Source organism: Vipera berus (genome assembly GCF_964194415.1).
Source record: "Vipera berus genome assembly, chromosome: 2".
In the NCBI taxonomy this organism is placed as follows: Eukaryota; Metazoa; Chordata; class Lepidosauria; order Squamata; family Viperidae; genus Vipera; species Vipera berus.
In genome coordinates this window covers 194,372,834-194,392,004 of record NC_138203.1, presented here as the reverse complement: position 1 = coordinate 194,392,004, position 19,171 = coordinate 194,372,834, and positions in this window count along the sequence as shown.

Genomic DNA, 19,171 nt, shown 5'->3' with positions numbered 1-19,171 from the left:
GGAAGAACAGTTAATTATGTTGTGGGAATATGACTCAATGTCTAGAATAATTTTGTATTTCAGAAGTAATTCTGACACAGAATTTAATTCAGTTTGGAAAAGATTCCTAGATTACAGTTCAATACATGGATCTGTGCCACATCCAAAATAGGGATTTATGTAAGTAGAAAGTGTATATTTAAATTTATATGACCTAAACTAAATTAGACTTTCACTAGTATGGATAGAATTTATTGCAGGTAATAATTGAATTTTATGACTTATAGTGTGCCGTAGTTTTTGATATCTATATTTAGCTTAGAGTTAATATTGATTTTCAAGCTTTTAAAATGATAGATGCAGTTATTCATATTCAATTAATGATATCCTTGAAAGTATAATGACTGACATATAGTATTTAAGTGTCTCTTAATGGACTGCTGAGGATTTAACCCTCTTAAATCCTGAGCAGTCCATTAAAAATTGGATACACTGTGAAACAAACAAGTGATTGGGTAAAAAGGAGAGTTTCCAGCTTTTTCTATTAGGAAAACCCATATGTGAAATGTCTCTACTTTCCAGTAATAGTAACACTTTACTGAAGAAGTAATAGACAAGATGACTTTCTTCATTAACAAATAGATTGCCATATGCAAGTCCAGCATTATACAAGTCTGTTCTTATGAGCTTTCATTGGATTTTCAAATATTTGCACAGTTCTGTTGTAATTTTGAATGGTCCTAAACAAATGGTTGAGGACTACCCATACAGCTTTCATCTGCCTTTTTGTCTGCAATGATTGTGACACAAAGTCCCTCCCACGATTCTGCATGGTGAACCCACAACTGCCACAACCTTTACAAATACTGAAGCCCAGCCTGGTTCTCTGTTCCTGAGGGCCTCATGGTAGCCTTCTCCCCTGCTTGTCTTATGTCTAAATCATTGTGTATAGAGAACTGCAAATATAATGGCAGCATATATAGGCAGATGGAGCCTGTGCAATATCCTTTGGTTCTAACAGTAAAGTTGGATGGAGTTTGGATGCCCTTTTGTATGTGCATGTCCAGGTGTACGTGCTTTTGTGTGTGAGAGAGAAATGTGCAAAATATAAGATCACAAGATCAAACTGGCCATGTTTGTTAAGCAAGTGTGTCTTCCCATCTTCCCATCCCCCTTCCCTAATTTGTGAGATTGATAATGATAAAAATTTAGCATGCTTGTTGTAAGGTAGAGGTAGGGTTAAGAGTTACCTTGTTTTAAGGTAGGAATGTAATTCACATATGGCTCTCAGACTAATTTCAAAAGGCCTTTATCTGGCAACCTAATGGTAGCCTTTTCTTAATAAAATAAAGAGAGAGAGAGAGAGAGAAATAGTAGCTTTGATTTCACCCATCATCAGCATCCAGAGTACCTCCTACAACTTATTCATTTAGTGTATTAATTCAGTGTATGCAGCTAGCCTTCAACTGATATTAGGTTGGCTACCCCTCAAATAAATTTCCAAATGTCAGCAGATTGCTTCAAATACATGGAAGTGTTGTACAAATCTTGTTGTTGTTTCTGTTGAAGTTCTGAGCCCATCCCTGGCTTAGAACCTATGTCTCAATTTACAAATGCAACCCACGCCATGTAAATTTCACTTTGCTCCTTGGCCGACTTTATAAGTAATAACAGCAACTACTCACAAAGTATAAATTAGCCAAGGACAATAACGTGTCAGATTGCCTCTAAGGCAGAAACAAATGAATAGTTTGGCTTATTAATCACATGCCACCTTAACCTTTGATGTCTTGATGTTCCAGTTTTGGTGCTCCATTAAGCAACCTTGAGTGACTGCTGCTGCAACCTCCACAAAACCAGAAATTGGGTTGGCAGCACATTTTCAGGACTTCAAAGGCAGTAATTTACCCTGAGATTGTTTCATTAAAGCACCCTTCCCAGTGTGAACGGCAATAACAGAAGAATCAAGATCAAAGAGCTTCCATCTTTTGAGATTTGTTACATAGAAAATTACATGCTGAGGGTGTCTTTTTCACAAATCATCTTGCCTCCCATTCCATGAAGAATGGTTTCAATTAGACCAGAAGCCTCCTTGACAGCTTAGAGGGTTATGATTGTCATTAGCATGGGAGTGGAGACTGTTCTTCTCCCTCCCGCCTTTCCCCCACCCTTCTGTAAAGCTATTCAAGTCTCTGATGTGCCTCTAGAGTCTAATTAGAAACAATTACACTGATAAACTAATTACAGGCAGTAGTATTTCAGATTCTGAGAAGAATTTTTTTAGCTGGCTTCTTATTTATAGAGTTGTTTGGATTCTTTGTCCACGTTCCCCTTGGCAGTCTGACTTCTCAGATCTTTATTCCACAGTTTCCTCCTGTTGTGGAACTGTCACAAGAGAAACTTCAGCAAAGTTGTGTGGAGACAGACTAGGTGGCGCACACGTGAAAAGGCTTCTGGCAAAACCCTTGACTGATCTCCTCCTTGTTGGGATGCAGCTAACAAAAGAAGAGAGCACACAGTTGGATTTTGTAAAGATTTATTATTACATTATCAGGCTCTGAGCTGCAGACAGTGATTGTGATTTCCCTGCCCAGCTAAATCAGTGATTAGTAATGTGCAAATAGCAGAATCCATATTAATAAAGCAATGAAGTAAACCATTGCCTAAGCACACTATAATGGAATGGAGATCTTCTGAGTAGATTACATGGTAATATAAAGTAGTAGGATTGTACAAAGCCCTGCCACTCCATCTTGAGGTCTTGCTACAATCCAGACTCTCACAGTGTTGTGATTGGAAGCAACTCCACCATTTGTAAAATTATGTCACAGAATAATATAGTGTAGGAAGAAAAGTCTTCATCATGGTTCAGTCCAAGCCGGGGATAAGCAACATGGCAACTGCTTTAGGAAGAAGGTTACACTTTATTGCAGAGGAGAGCCAGACAGAAAGATGTTTCCAGCAGAAAAAGGACTGAACACATGTAGGGAGTGGGTTTTTATACCCCCTGGAGTATTTGTTTCAGGCTTTGTATTTCCTGTGTCACCTATTCAGACCTGAGTCTGGGTGTGCCTTTCTGGTATTCTTGATGGTTGTGGGTCAATCCTATTATGTCCAAAGGTATCCTGCTTTCCTGGGGCTGAGGTATGTAGATTTTAGGTCTTTGTCTTCCTAAGCTTCCAGCTCCAACCTTCAGGATGGTTTACATTTGAATGTCTATAGAACTGGTTTTCTGCTTGGGGGAAGGAGACATGGGACTATTAAGAAAACTGGGCATGCTTTCCTGGTTCTTCAATATCTTTCTAAGAAATATATTTTTCTGCCCTTTTAATATTTCCTTCTCTGGGGAGCTGATTTCCCACAATAGTTAGAAGGGACCTTGGAGGTCTTCTAGTCCAAGCCCCTGTTTGAACAGGAGATCCCACACCATTTTAGTTAAATGATTGTCTATTGAAAGCGTGTAGTGATGGAGCATCCACAACTTCTGAAGGCAAGTTGTTCCATTGGTTGATTGCTCTCACAATTAGGAAATTTCTCCTTAGTTCTAGATTGCTTTTTTCCTTGGTTAGTTTCCACCCATTGTTTCTCATCTTGGCTTTTGATGCTTTGGAAAATAATTTGACCCCTTCATCTTTGTAGGAGCCCCTCAAATATTGGAACACTGCTATCATGTCACCCCTAGTCCTTCTTTTCATTAGACTAGACATAACCAATTCCTGTAACCATTCTTCATATGTTTTAGTCTCCAACCCTTTAACCATCTTAGTTGCTCTTCTCTGCATTTTTCCCCCAAAGTCTCAACATCTTTTTATATTGTGGTGACCAGAACTGGATGCAATAATCCAAATGTAGTGCTACTAAAGCTTTGTATAGCTCCAGTAGAACTTCATGTGATCTTGATCCTATCCTATCCTATCCTATCCTATCCTATCCTATCCTATCCTATCCTATCCTATCCTATCCTATCCTATCCCATCCCATCCCATCCCATCCCATCCTATCCTATCCTGATATTTTAACTGTAATGCTCCACCTCAGTGCCTTGAACTGAAGCTTCAAAATAGTGCAACAATTTGATGGCAATTCTGCTCCATGGAAAAGAAGTCTCTGCATATGCCCATCTTATCAAATGGCAGAACTGTTCCAGCCAGATTCTCCAAAGAGAAGTCTTGCTTTATTTGCTTTTTAGATTTACATCCCATGTGAAGACAGAAGCTTATGTTTGTCTTATGTGAGGTCACCCTTTTTTTATTCCCATAAACTTCCAGTGCAGTGGAGGTGAGTGGGACTGGCTTACCAATGTCACCAATGAATTTCCATGATTGAAGGAGGATTTACACCTGGTCCATCAGCCTTACAACACTGAGATACTTCCTTAAGGAGGCCTTTGACTAAAACCTTTATTAAATTAAAGCCTTTGAAGCTCCACACAGTCTTACAAAACAGTACATTTCTTTCACTGTACATTTCTTTCACTGTAATTTCAAAAGAATACTCCATTCCCTGGGACTAAGGGACAAAATAATTGTAGCGCCTGTCACAATATGATCTTCTGGCTCATACCGCTAGTTTATTATAATAGTTAAAAAGAAATGTCTCCTGCCACCCAAAAGGATGGGGAAACTGAAAACAGCTGTTGTATCATGCTATGTCTGTCTGTCTATCTATCTATCTATCTATCTATCTATCTATCTATCTATCTATCTATCTATCTATCTATCTATCTATCTATCTATCTATCTATCTATCTATCTATCTATCTCCACCTTTATTATTTTTACAAATAAGGTGGCGAACATACCCAACACACTTTCTTCCCCTTATTTTCTCCACAACAAAAAATCTGTAAGGCGAGATGGGCTGAGAGAGAGTGACTAGCCCAAGTAAATAGAATATCACTTCAGAAATAAAAATAATATATGGTGCTGCCTATGCATCACAGTATATGATATGTGCATCTATGAGAACCTAGGTACCTCAAAAGATGGGAAAAAATGACGTTTACATGTATGGAAGCCATCTGTGTTTTGAAAGAAAAATCTAAATTCATTTTAACTTGTATCTCATATTCTTGACAAAAAGCAGAAAAAAATACCCTCTGTATTTATTATAAGAATATTGTGGAAGCTTCAGTGGTTAAATATTTTTTATATTTTCATGAGAATAGTAGGTTTCTGCTTCCTCTTTTAAATTAGGCCCAGCCTTATTCCAAAACGTGATGCATATTTCTGTAGTGTTGTTGTGGATATCCAGAAGTATCCAAAGTAGGAAAGCAAAACATGAACATCCAGATGATGAAGTGAAAAGGACTGCACTGGCCAAACGCAATTTTATCTGCTGGGCAATATAGCTGTTTTTCCTCCTGCCCACCAAACTCCTGAAGAAAATATTTTTCTGTTGATTGGATGTTTGTAGACAAGAGGGTGTTTTTCACCGCTGAAAGGATTGTCAGAGGAAGGAGAAATTGGCTTCTAAGGATGCTCATTGACAGAATTTAATTTCTACCCCTCCCAGTGACCCTTTTGGCAAAAAAGGAAAGGCCCAACCCCCTTTTGTTGCTTCTGAAAAGTCCCCAAGGGCAGGATTTGTATTTCAAAAACATGCAAACATCCTCAGAGCCCAATGCCGCCCTCCACAAAGGTTCTTTCTGAAGTTGAGGTAAAACCAGTGAGAGGATCACTGGTCCTGGTGCTGGTGAGTTTTAACTCTTCTCAAATTTTCACAAGTATCCAATTGTCTCTAGCCATTCTTGAAGTGTGGAAGATATTCCACTTCACATCAGGGGAGATAATCTAGTCGTTTTATAAATTAGATAGCTACCCAGATCCAGTTGGGGTCCGTGCATGTGGAAGCATATTTGTAGCTGGATGAGAAACCATGCATGTAGCTAGCTAGTTGCTGAAAGATTAAACTCACACAGGCCTGTTAGAAAATTGAGATCATTGTTGAGCTACTTAAAAGGAAAATGGCCACGAGTGAGGGATGATGTAGGCTTCATTGTTCTGCTCACTGGCAAACAACTGCTTGCCAATTTTTGAAAGGCTAAGTACTTTTAATGATGAAATTGGCAGGTCTGATTGCAACTTCATATGGAAGAGATGGAACTGATTCCATGATTTTCATATAAATTGGTCAGGAAGTACAGAACTGCAGAACAGATTCCTTACCATACTGAAGGAATAAGTTTGGATTCATTTATATCATAGTTACTGTAATGTATTGGGCTTTGTCTTACTTAAGAATATCACGTGGGGTTAATTGCTGGAAAGTTGCTTAAGCAGGGGAGCTGGCTAATGGCTCCCAGCTTCTCAGTCAACCCGTCTCCAGTGCCACCATCGGCTGCTTCTTGGGTGGCAATAGGTTGCTTTAAACCTATTGGCCGCCACCTAGAGGCCAGGGTATAAATTGCTGCATTCGCAGCCCTGTTTCTCAGTTCAGTTCCTGCAACAAATAATGATTCTTGCTGAACTCACTCGCCTCGTCTCGTCAATCAAGCATCGAACCCAGTATATAACACTGGTGATGAAGGAGGCATCTTGCTTCTCCAACAGAGCTGAGAGTCACTAAGGGAGAGGATGAAAAGAAGACGATGAGCCCCAGCCACGAAGACCAGCAAAATGGCAAAGGTCGGAAAGCTGGAAGAATTTGATATAGCTTACCCAGAAAGATGGTCTTCGTATCTATCCAGGGTTGAGAACTATCTACGAGTGAATCAAGTTGCTGAGGACAGCCTAAAGGCCGCTATGCTCCTGTGTGTGTGCGGCCCAGCCACGTTTGACATCACGGAGAACTTGTTCGCGCCAATGCCATTGGAGTCTGTAACATTCACAGACTTGAAGAAATGGCTCGGCGACCATTTGACGTTAATCGCTTGGTGCCACACATTTGAGCAGAGGGTTCAGCAACAAGGTGAAACAGTGTCTGAATTAATCGCGGCCTTGAGGCAGGCCGCACGCCTGTGCCAGTTCTCCGACGTAGAGGAGAGGCTTCGAGACCTGCTTGTCTGCAGTCTCCGGAATCAAGAGTTACAGCAAAAACTCTTCGCCAAAGAGACTCTGTTGTTCCCAGACGCGCTGAAAGAGATCATGGCGGACGAAGCTGCCAGCGGGGCTGTATGAGCCATGCAGCCTGCCAAAACAGCACAGCATGAGGAAGCCGTCCACCATGAGGACACCAAACACGAGGAAGACCCAGAAGACAACACAGAGGTTGAAAAACTACAAAGACATGACCAACAGCGTCACAGCGACAAGCAAAAAGGAGCGACTTACAAGGCAGATCCCTTCCTTAGGTGCCCAGGATGTGGCGGCCACCACCAACGCATGGACTGTAGGTTCTGGACAGCCACATGCTGGGCCCGCAGGAAGACCGGCCACATCACGTCCATCTGCAGAGGTCACCAGAGGGACCGGCAATCAAATCGCCAGTCAGATATTCTGATTAGGAGAGGTACCGGGGCCCCGGGGCAGTATAGCGTAGGGTTTTGCTCCAGCCACAGAAGCATTTGCCACACAGGAGCTCACCACCCTATTAAGCCGAAGTTTAGACTTCAGGTGGAACTGCAAGGGGTACCTTGCAAGATGGAGCTGGACACGGGCTCAGCCGTGTCTATTATTTCATTTGAGACATTTAATTTCATCTGCAATCGCAGCAAGAGATGGGCCAAGCTGAGGCCATCTGACATTATACTAACCGACTTCCAAAATGCCAGAGTTGCAATCAAGGGTGAGGCCACACTAGCTGTCAAATTTAAGGGGTTTTCTGGGCACCTGGACGTTGTCGTAGTAGGGGGTCAGCGAACGAGCCTGATCAGGCTTGACTGGTTTGATGCACTAGGCATCCAGGTAACTGAAATCAACCGGATGCAAGTTGTGAGTCTAGCAACAGTATGTGAGGAATTCGCAGATGTGTTTGACTCAGGTCTGGGGACGTACACGGGCCCGCCAATCACATTTAAACTAGATCCTACTATAGTGCCGGTCAGGATTAAACCTTGTAGAGTGCCATTTGCTCTTAAACACAAGATAGATGCTGAGTTAGATAAACTCATAGAACAGGGAGTACTGCAGCCAGTAGATGGGGGTGAATGGGAGACCCCAATCGTCACGCCACTAAAAGCCAATGGGGAGGTCAGAATCTGTGCCGATTACAAATGCACAATTAATCGTGCACTCAAACAGCATGCGTACTAATAGTAAGCTACATCCTGGCGTCCTTGCAAGGTGGTACAATTTTTGCAAAATTAGATTTGGCTCAGGCCTACCAACAGCTTCCTGTTGATGAGGTTACAGCCACGGCACAGAAAATTGTAACCCACAGGGGGGCGTTTAAAGTAAAACGCCTGCAATTTGGGGTCAGTATAGCCCCTGGCATTTTTCAAGGCATTATGGAGTGAACGCTCAAGGGCATTCTGGGGGTTTGCCCCTATTTTGATGATGTGTTCATTGCCGGTGAGTCCACTGAGGGGCTGGCAAGGAGGCTTAGAGCCGTCCTCCAAAGGCTGCGTGAAGCAGGCCTTAAGCTTAAGAAGAATAAGTGTAGTATTGGAGTCCCTTCAACTGAGTTCTCGGGTTTCTGTATCGATGCCGACGGCATCCACCCTGCTGAGTCAAAAGTAAAAGCCATTCAGATGGCACCCAGCCCCAAAATGAAGGGAGAGCTTCAGGCATTCCTAGGCCTCCTAAATTTTTACTTTTCCTTCCTAACAAAGCCACAGTGGCAGAGCCATTACACCGGCTCTTGGACAAAAATACTGCATGAAAGTGGACTAGTGTTCACAAAAGAAGCTTTCAGGAATTGAAGGCTCTACTGTCTGTCAGTTCTACGATCAGTCACTTTAAGGAATCGATGCTGGTATGGCTTGCATGTGACGCGTCCCCATATGGGGTGGGGGCTGTCCTAAGTCACTTGGAGAGCGATGGGACTCAAGTCCCGATTGCTTTTTATTCCAGAACACTGTCCTCCGCTGAGCGTAATTATGCACAAATTGATAAGGAGGTATTGGCCATAGTAGCTGGAGTAAAAAAAAATCCATGACTACTTATATGGTAGGGACTTCACGGTCTTCACAGACCATAAACCGCTATTGGGGTTATTCACTACAGACAGACAGACACCCCACATCTTATCCCCTAGAATGTTAAGATGGTCTATTTTTTTATTGGCTTACAGCTTTAAGCTAATTCACAAACCTGGCAAGGATATGGGCCATGCAGATGGCCTGAGCAGGCTTCCACTGCCTCAAATCGAGCCAGATCTGGCCCCAGTGGCCCACGTTTTGTCCATTCAAGACATGCCAGAGTTTCCCCTCCACGCAGGGTTCATAGCCGCAGAAACGGTGGCAGACAAAACTCTAAGCAGAGTGCTATCTTGGGTCCACACGGGGTGGCTAGAAAAAAGCCCGGGCCCTGAGTTCCAGAGCTACTTCACAAGGAGACACGAGCTCTCAGCTCATAAGGGTTGTATTCTATGGGAGAACAGGGTCATTGTTCCCACCTCATTAAGGGACAGGGTATTGCAATTGCTTCATGAAGGTCATCTGGGTATTGTTCACATGAAAGCTTTGGCACGAAGCTATTTATGGTGGCCAGGATTAGATAAAGTCATGAAGCTCAAGTACATGGGTGTTACACGTGTCAGCAGTCTAGGCCTGAAATGTCACATGCTCCTGTCCATAGGTGGGAGGAGACACACACACCCTGGTCGAGGATTCATATAGAATTCGCTGGGCCCTTTCAGGGACAGCTCTTTCTTATAGTGGTCGACAGCCACTCTAAATGGCTGGAAGTTATACCAATTGCTAGGACTACTGACTACTGCTAGGACCATCTAGGGGCTCAGGAAACTCTTTGCAACACACGGGCTACCAGACGTCATAGTGTCCGATAATGGGGCCCAATTCACTGCAGCAGAATTTCAGGCTTTCCTGAGGACAAACCTCATTAGGCATGCCACATCGGCTCCATTTCACCCATCTAGTAATAGGCAAGCCGAACGAACGGTGCACATCATGAAAGAATCACTGAAGTGCATAGTGACTGGGGACTGGCACCACAGACTGGCTGACTTTTTGCTCTGCCAACATTCTACACTGTGCATGGCAACAGGCAAAAGCCCAGCAGAGCTGCGCTGGGGGAGGCGACTAATCATGAAACTGGATAGGTTGCACCCAGACCGGGTGGCAGCAGAGGCCTTTCACCCAAGACCCCCGAGGGGGTTGCAAGTGGGCGACGGGGTGTGGGCCCGAAACTATGGGCATGGGAACTTGTGGGTGCCAGGAAAAATCACCAAAACTTCGGGCCCTCTCTCATATGAAGTGGGCCTAGAGGGTGGGCGAGTCGTTCGTTGCCATATCAATCAGCTTGGAAAGCATTTTCCATAATGACCACAAAGCGAGGACTTCATTCCAGGTCCCATCCACAGACCGCAAACTGGCAGACAGGCTAATCAATCCATATGCTCTGAGGTCCCAAGCAGTCAGAGCAATGGGGAAGTGGTCATAGGGGGGCAAAGCCCAGGAGTGCAACATGGGCCCCTGACGGAGATAGTAAACCAGAACACTACAGCCGCTATGCTAACTGCGGAAGGATTAGACTCTGGGGTAGGTCAACCGGGAATGGCCAGCCAGAGAATTGCGAGTCAGCCAGACTTTCTTGAACTTATGGACCCTGGTCTACCCAGCCCGGTGGGCAAGTTGGTAGACCGGAGAGTGCCTGGCTCTCCCTGGTGTTCCATGAGGGTTCGCAAGCCTCCTGCGTATTTACAAGATTTTGTTCCAAAATAACTGAGCTATATTGTTGTATGTATCATTGAATTGCTGCTAGCCAGGAGAGCCTCTGTATTAGCAAGTACGGAAAAATGTGTATGTTTGCATACTACTTCTGTATCTCTGTAAAACTTGTAATTGCTGTAATCATTCCTTTGTTGTTATAATGTGTGTACATTCTAGGGGGGGAGGGGTGTAATGTATTGGGGTTTGTCTTACTTAAGAATATCATGTGGGGTTAATTGCTGGAAGGTTGCTTAAGCAGGGAAGCTGGCTCATGGCTCCCAGCTTCTCAGACAACCCGTCTCCAGCGCCATTGGCTGCTTCTTGGGCAGCAATAGGTTGTTTTAAACCTATTGGCCGCCACCTAGAGGCCAGGGTATAAATTGCTGTATTCACAGCCCTGTTTCTCAGATCAGTTCCTGCAACAAATAAAGAATGATTCTTGCTGAACTCACTCGCCTTGTCTTGTCAATCAAGCATCGAACCCAGTATATAACAGTTACCTATACACCAGTGGATCAATTCCAGCAAACTCAGCAAGATGGGTGGCATAGAAATTTAATAAACAAGCTTAAACAAGTACATCCCAATTTTACCAATGAGAAAATTATGTGCGTGCTTATCTTTCCCATTTTAAAATCTGTGGTGTCTAAATACGTTTGGCAAAGTTGTATCCAAAGTACAATAAAGTCTATAACTCTTTGCCTGGACTATTTCTTTAACATGCAAAAGTTCTGAACGTGTATATTCACTCATTTGTCCCAAAGGTGCTTTTTCATGAGACAACTGGGCTTTCTTGTTTTTCTTTCAAGACATTTCACTTCTCATCCAAGAAACTTCTTCAGCTCAGAGCTGAAAGTATTTAGCTCAGAGCTGAAGAAGCTTCTTGGCTGAGAAGTGAAAGGTCTTCAAAGAAAAACAAGAAAGTCCAGTTGTCTCATGAAAAAGCACCTTTGGGATAACTGTGACCTGGATGACTGAGAATTTCCATAGACATTCACTCATCTGGTACTGCTCTCTAAATTGTACCCCAATTTGGTTCAGTGTTTGCAAAAACTTAATATTATGGTCAAACCAACAGGCCAAATATGCTGATATCAAACAGCAGGTCTCTTTTACATTTAACCCAGCACCCCAATGCACTAGAAAGACTGATAGAACACAAGTTTCAACAAAACTGGCATGCCTTCAGTTGTCTCTTCCATGCCCCCTGTGTTCAGCAATTCTAGCTGCAGAGGAGAATAAAAATTGAGTTAAAAAGAACCCAAGGATGCTATTGCAAACAAAAATTGTGCAGCTGTTCTTTTTATTTGCACTGCTGATTGCTGGGTCTTGCTAAATAATGGCAGATGTAGCAAAAGGGTATCTGAATACATTTTGGTAATGTTGCAAGAACCCTGAATGCTTCCTGGTTCATTCCATTTGTTAGAGCAAAAGTCAAATGCTTTAAAACTGTCTTCAGGAAAGGAAGAAAGTCATGATCCCAAATCAGTCACCTGACCCAACTTTTCTCCCATTTTTAACTCTTTCTGATTCTGCTTTGCTACTTGTGACCACCTCTTTTTTTTTTTACAAATTTTATTGATTTTCTAATATTACATTCACATATTTGAAAAGCAACGTGGTGGCTGGGTAGTAGTAATTCAATTACATAGAGATATCATTAGTACAGATTTCAAATTGCTGCCATAAGCATTTCCTCTCTTTTTTCCTTCATATATACTGTCTATTTGTAGATTTAAAGACATGTTTTATCCTATCAATCACGTACAAAATAACTTTCTTACATATATCCATAGTTTTTAGTTTACACATATTCTAATTGTTTTACCATACAATCTTTTAGACAATCAATGACCTAATAGATTTTTCAATTTTAATTTCCACTAACATTTAGATTTAACGTTTGATATTTATCATTCCCAAGATTTTTAGTATACTCCAAATTCATCTATCATCATTCCTCACAAAATCTAATATTCAAAATACACATCCCGCTTACTTAACTTCTCACCCTCTATGCCAACAAATTAAGGATACAATATGATTTTTTTAAAAATCCCATTTATATCCCGCCCTTCTCCGAAGACTCAGGGCGGCTTACAATCTAAAGCACAAATCAATGTGCTTAGCAATAGCCTTCATTCTATGTATATGCCTGCTTATTAGGGCTTTCGCCCCCCCCAGCGGCATTTTTACAAAGTCAGCTTATTGCCCCCAACAATCTGGGTCTTCATTTTACCTACCTCGGAAGGATGGAAGGCTGAGTCAACCTTGAGCCTGGTGGGACTCAAACCTGCACTAATTGCAGGCAGCTGGTGTTACTTAAGGAGGCATTAGCCCACTGCTCCACCAAGGCTCTTCCTTTTTGCTAATTTTCAGTTGTTGTTTTTTAAGTACTAATCAAAATTTCTTTTTATTTCAATATTTAATACTTTCTCTCTTTCTCTTTGTATCTGCTATCTCTTGCTTAAACTGATAATTTTCATTTTTAACATTCCATATAGACCTATTTATTACTTTCAACGAGGGACGCGGTGGCTCAGTGGGTTAGGACGCTGAGCTTGTCGATCAGAAGGTCGGCAGTTTGGCGGGTCAAATCCCGAGTGCCGCGTAACAGAGTGAGCGCCTGTTACTCGTCCCAGCTTCTGCCCACCTAGCAGTTCGAAAGCACGTAAAAATGCAAGTAGAAAAATAGGGACCACTATGGTGGGAAGGTAACAGCGTTCCGTGCGCCTTTGGCGTCTAGTCATGCCAGCCACATGACCACGGAGACGTCCTCGGACAAACGCTGGCTCTTCGGCTATGAAACGGAGATGAGCACCGGCCCCTAGAGTCGGAAACGACTAGCACGCATGTGTGGGGGAACCTTTACCTTTTATTACTTTCAACAATAGGTTTTTAAGCTTGTCTACATTATTCACCTTTACATGACCTTTATGCACAAATCAATATTCAAATTAGCTATTAATATTTGTACTGCTAAATTTTAATGACCAAAATTTTCTCTTTAACTCAGTTCATAACAATGTCTTGTGTTCAACATACACATCTTATCTATTTAAGTACATTCTGTTTCACATTTCAATAAGATGGTCGAAACTCCATTCTTCTTGAATCTTATTCTGGCTTTTTTCCTTTGCCAAATCATCTTCCATGTCCTTGTCTTTGGATCATCAAACCAATCTCCTTGTAATATCATGTACATTAATTGATATTGGCATAACCATCCAATCACCATTTTTTTGAGAGGACTTGTAGGTCTAGTGGGTCGTCTCTTTATTCTTCGATATCAATGTAGTTGTTCTGAATTGTTTGTCTATTCATCCAACTGTTCTTTTTCTAGATCCTCTAGTTCCTTCTGAGTTGTATAAGAAACCTTTTCCTTTTTCCAAGTTGTCAGTGTCTTTTTCTGGATTTTCAAATATCAGTATTTGTTTAATAGTAGATTCTTCTGTCATCGTACTTGAATGTTTCATTTTTTCTATTGTATTTTGTATAGATGATTCTTTAGTTGTGATCAAAGTTTGGGCTTTCATATCTTCTTCTTGTTCCTTCACATAGCCTCTTAGTATTTCATTGGTTGTGGTAAGAATTTGGATTAATGTTTTCAACATAGCGAGAGTTTGTTGATCTTCCTCCATAAATAAATTTTGTTCCTGGTCTTCTTCCATATTGGTATTTTAAGCTAAAGGCTTTACACTTAGAAAATCCAAAAGAGAGATTTTTTTTCTAGGTAGGGAACACAAAGCCTTTCACAGCTGTTATTTCAAAGTTCTCAAGGTTATGCATCTTATCTATTTCCCTGGGAATCAGCCAGGCCCTTTTTAAAGTTTCCTTTTGAGTCCCAAAATTGTCTTAATCTTTTCAGTTTTCTTCTTTTTTTTCATAAAAAAGAATCCAAATTTCCAACAGAAGTAGACAATGAAAAATAGGAAATAAAAAAAATATTTCAATCCACATGCTTTGAGAAATAAAGTTCCAATTGGGATTCAGTTACTTTTTCAACGTTTAAAACACCCCTGGGTATTTAGTCGCAGCTCTTTCTGGAGGGAGGGCAAAAGTCCCCCTTCCCTCACCTCAGGGGGAAAAATGCTTAGTAGCTTAAGGAGGTACAGAAAGTAATTAGGGTGTAAAAGAGGTAGATCTCACCCAGTCTCTTCCGTGCTGCTTTAAGAGTTGCCTGATGGAAAATGTGACTTCGGCTGTTCACAGCCTAGGGATGAGCCATAATGGCTGGTCCTTTCATCTGCCTTTGGAGGGATCACCAGGTCTAATGGAAGAGTTGCAGCTCTCCTGTGATCCAGCGAGTGCCCCTCCTTGCTGGCCGCCTCTTTGGGGCAACTTTCAGTCCCTTTCAGGGCCCCCCAGCAATGCGAAACTGGACGGGGGAGAGAGAGCAAGTCTCCCAGCCATCCACAGTGGCTGCGTGACAAACTGGAAGCCCCATGACCACCTGTTTTACCCTCCATTTTTTTTCCCCAGGTGGAAAAATGTGCTAGAAATATTTTTGGCATTATATCAAAAACAAACTGCCCGAATAATAGTTAACAATAGTTTGATTGAAGCATGTAATATTGAGAAGGGCACAAGGCAAGGGTGTCCGTTATCGCCTTTGCTATTTGTGTTAACATTGGAGATATTACTGGTAAAAATAAGGAATTCGGAAAGAATTAAGGGTATACAAATTAGAGATCAGGATTACAGATTGAGAGCGTTCGCAGATGATCTGGTTGTTACGGTGACCCAGCCGGAGAACTCTGTTGTGGACCTGATGGAGATAATAATGCAATATGGGAGGGTTTCTGGATTTAAAGTTAATGCACAAAAAACTAAAATTCTGGCCAAAAATATGACAGTATCGCAAAAGGCTCTTTTAGAAGGATTAACTGGATTTGAGATTGCTAAAAGGGTCAAATATTTGGGGGTGTTTTTGTCACCCTCTAATACAAAGTTATATAAAAATAACTATGAAAAATTATGGGGAAAAATTCAAAAAGAAATGGAGAGTTGGGAAAAACTGCAATTGTCTTTGTTGGGAAGAATCGCAGCAGTGAAAATGAACGTCCTGCCTAAATTTTTATTCTTATTTCAAATGATACCGGTTCTTAAGAAAGATTCTAATTTGGAAGAATGGCAACGGGGTATCAATAAATTTGTTTGGGCAGGGAAAAGGCCATGAGTTAAACTTAAGATTATGCAGGATATTCGAGAAAGAGGTGGTCTTAAAATGCCCAATCTTAAATTATATTATGAAGCTGCTGCGTTAGCAGGAATAAGTGATTGGATTAATTTGACACAAGAGAGATTATTAAATCTTGAGGGCCATGACTTGTTATTTGGCTGGCATGCATATTTGTTGTATGATAAGAAGGTAGATAATGTGTTTAAAGTGCATATTTTAAGACAGGCATTGTTGAGAGTTTGGAAGAAGTATAGACATAAGTTAGATTATAAGATACCGTTGTGGGCAATTCCAAAACACGCAATAGAAAACATAAATGTTGGTTTCAAACATGATGTGACTACGTATAAGGAGATTTTAAGCTTGGAAAGAAGTGTATGGTGTTTAAAATCGTATAACCTCTTGCGAGATGAGAAGATTGTTCAAACCTGGTTTCAATATACTCAGTTACGGGCCAGGTGGAAAGAAGATCAGAAAACTGGTTTTGCAATGACTGATGAAAATTTGATAAAGCAAATTAGAAATCAGGGTCCAGCACATATCAAATGGATATATCTTGCATTGATAGAAATTGACTCAGAAACAGAACTTGTTAAAGATTGTATGATAAAATGGGCCCAGAATATCCAAGAAGTTATTACAATGGACACGTGGGAAAAGATCTGGGTGAGGAACTTAAAATTTACACAAGCTCAAAATCTAAGAGAGAACTTTTATAAAATGTTTTATAGATGGCATTTAGATCCTAAAAAGCTTGCAAGTATGTATCCGAATTATCAGCCAAAATGCTGGAGGTGTGGTGGCGAAGATGCAACATATTTTCATATATGGTGGACCTGCAAAAAGGTTAAGGCTTTTTGGATAAAAATTTGGTGGAATATGCAGAAGATCTTCAAGCAAAGGATAAAGTTCTGTCCGCAATTGTTTTTGTTGGGCATAATTACAGATGCTACTGTTGTGGACACTAAGTTGATGTTGAATTTAATTACAGCAGCAAGACTTTTAATAGGTCAATATTGGAAGAAGGAGGAATTGCCGACTATAGAAGAATGGACTTTAAAGGTTTCTGACCTGGCAGAAATGGCAAAGATCTCGGCTTATCTGAAAGATCACTCGCAAGAACGTTATATTATGGAGTGGAAAAAATGGATTGAATATATCCAGAAAAAATATGGGACTAAAAAGTTTCATTTAGCATTTGAATAAGTCTTCCTTTCTATTTTCTTTTTTTTTTCTATATGAAATATTAGTATTGCTTGTAGTTATCTTATATGAGCTAGAGAGTGATAGATTTAAAAATTTATTGTTGGTAGCATATGGATGCTTATGATTGTTCTTTGTTTTTATACCCTGTACTTAGCTCTGGGAAGTCGGGGGGGGGGGGAGGGGGGAAAGGGGGTGAGGGGTAGGGAGGGATAGGTAGGGGAGGGGGAGGGGGGATTGTTAAAGGTAAAATGTATTTTAAAACTTTTCAATAAAAAAAAAAGAAATATTTTTGCCTCAGGACAGAAATGTCCTAAAAAAAAAGGAGAAGAAAACCTCATACTTCTCCATCAATAGCTAGAACCATTCCAGAGAAGTGCAGAAGAGAACAGCCAGCCTCATTTGCTAGAAACTTCTCTGAGCCGTTTAAAGGCAGATCGTTTAAATCACAGACTGGGCTTGAACCCAAACAAAATAACCTTTGAGTGAGAATAGACCCGTCAGAGACATCTAGTGTGGTGGATTTTCAGTTTTACAGGAGCTGGGAAGAAACTCCTTCAGTTCCTTTCTTTTGTCAACTTGCAAGCATAGTATACCTGCATCCCTAAGCAATCTAAGTTCTGAGTTGGGTTTCGTAGTGTGGAACAGCCAGTTGGCATTACCTGCACACAGAATCAGATGAAGGAGAAGTACTTCAATACTTACCCTTCAACTGATCTGGGAGAACCATGGCTTGTGGAAATCAAGGAGTACTGTTTGCCAAAGAGCACATCCCAAACTATAGATAGGACATCTTAGCTACTCCTTCATCTGTTGAAGTCTCCATTTAATCCATCTAACACTACCATTAAAAGACCAGAGCTCTTAGCACAAGCTACAAAGAAAAGCTGTTTCCTTTGCCTTCTCTTTCTCTCCCTCTTTAATTCAGAAATATCATCTCTCCATTTCCAGGTGAAGTGGTGCTTGTGCAAACAAAAAGTGTTAACCAGTTTGTGTGTGTTGTTAGTGTCTATGAATCCTGCATCTTGTAATTTTTCCCCCTCTTTGCTGTGGCAGGAAGCCACCAAAATTCTAGTTTTGCTTGTTGTAGTATGATTTTTTGTCTTTCTGTTTCTGACTTCTTCTGTAACTCAGCACTGAGTAAAATGAATTACTCCCTTGAAATTCCCTCAGCTGCTCTGCCATTTTCTGAATTCCTTGTCTTTTTTCATTGAATAAAACATATTCAAGTTTTCCATAGATCACTGTTTCTTATTTGATTCTTTTGTATGCTATTTATCCTTATGTCCCCCAAAGGTCAATGGAATATTATTTGATTTCCCAGAGTGCTATTAGTCTCAAGCATTATTTAATATACTGTATTAATGATTAAGGTTTCATTTTTGAATTTCTGGAAAGCATATGCCTGTTTAATAACACATAGTATTGGGTCCCAACAGAATTAGTACTGTGGGAAATTCTTGTTCATAATATTTAATGAAAATACCACAAATAGTGGCTGAAACACATGAAAACACTCATCAGTTAACTATATATTTTAAATAATTATCTTCAGGGCTTTTTTTCTCATAGAATGCTCAGAACGGAGTTCCGGCACCTTTTTTGGAAGGAACCTTGTAGGGTAGGCAAGGCAGGTTGTATGACATGTGTGAGTTCTGTCACCTTTTTCTTTTACAAAAAAAGCACTGATTATCTTAAACCAGGGGTATACAGTCTGAGGGCCTAGGGTAGTACAAGGCTCTCCAATGTTTTGGGTGCAGCCTCCTAACTTTTATGTCCAAAAATTGATAATGAATGTAATTTTTAATACCTAAATGAGGAAGAGCACAATCCACAATCATAATACATAAGAGGAAATTCATAAGCATGACAACCATACTACAAATTATATTACATACTTTAATTGTACTTAAATACAAATTAATATAAAGCCAATTTTGTTTTCATCCCAATGCCATCTACTTTTTGATGAGTGATTGTTGGCACACTGCTCAATGATTATGGTCTTTAGTCCAGGAAAGAGTGAGAACTTTTAA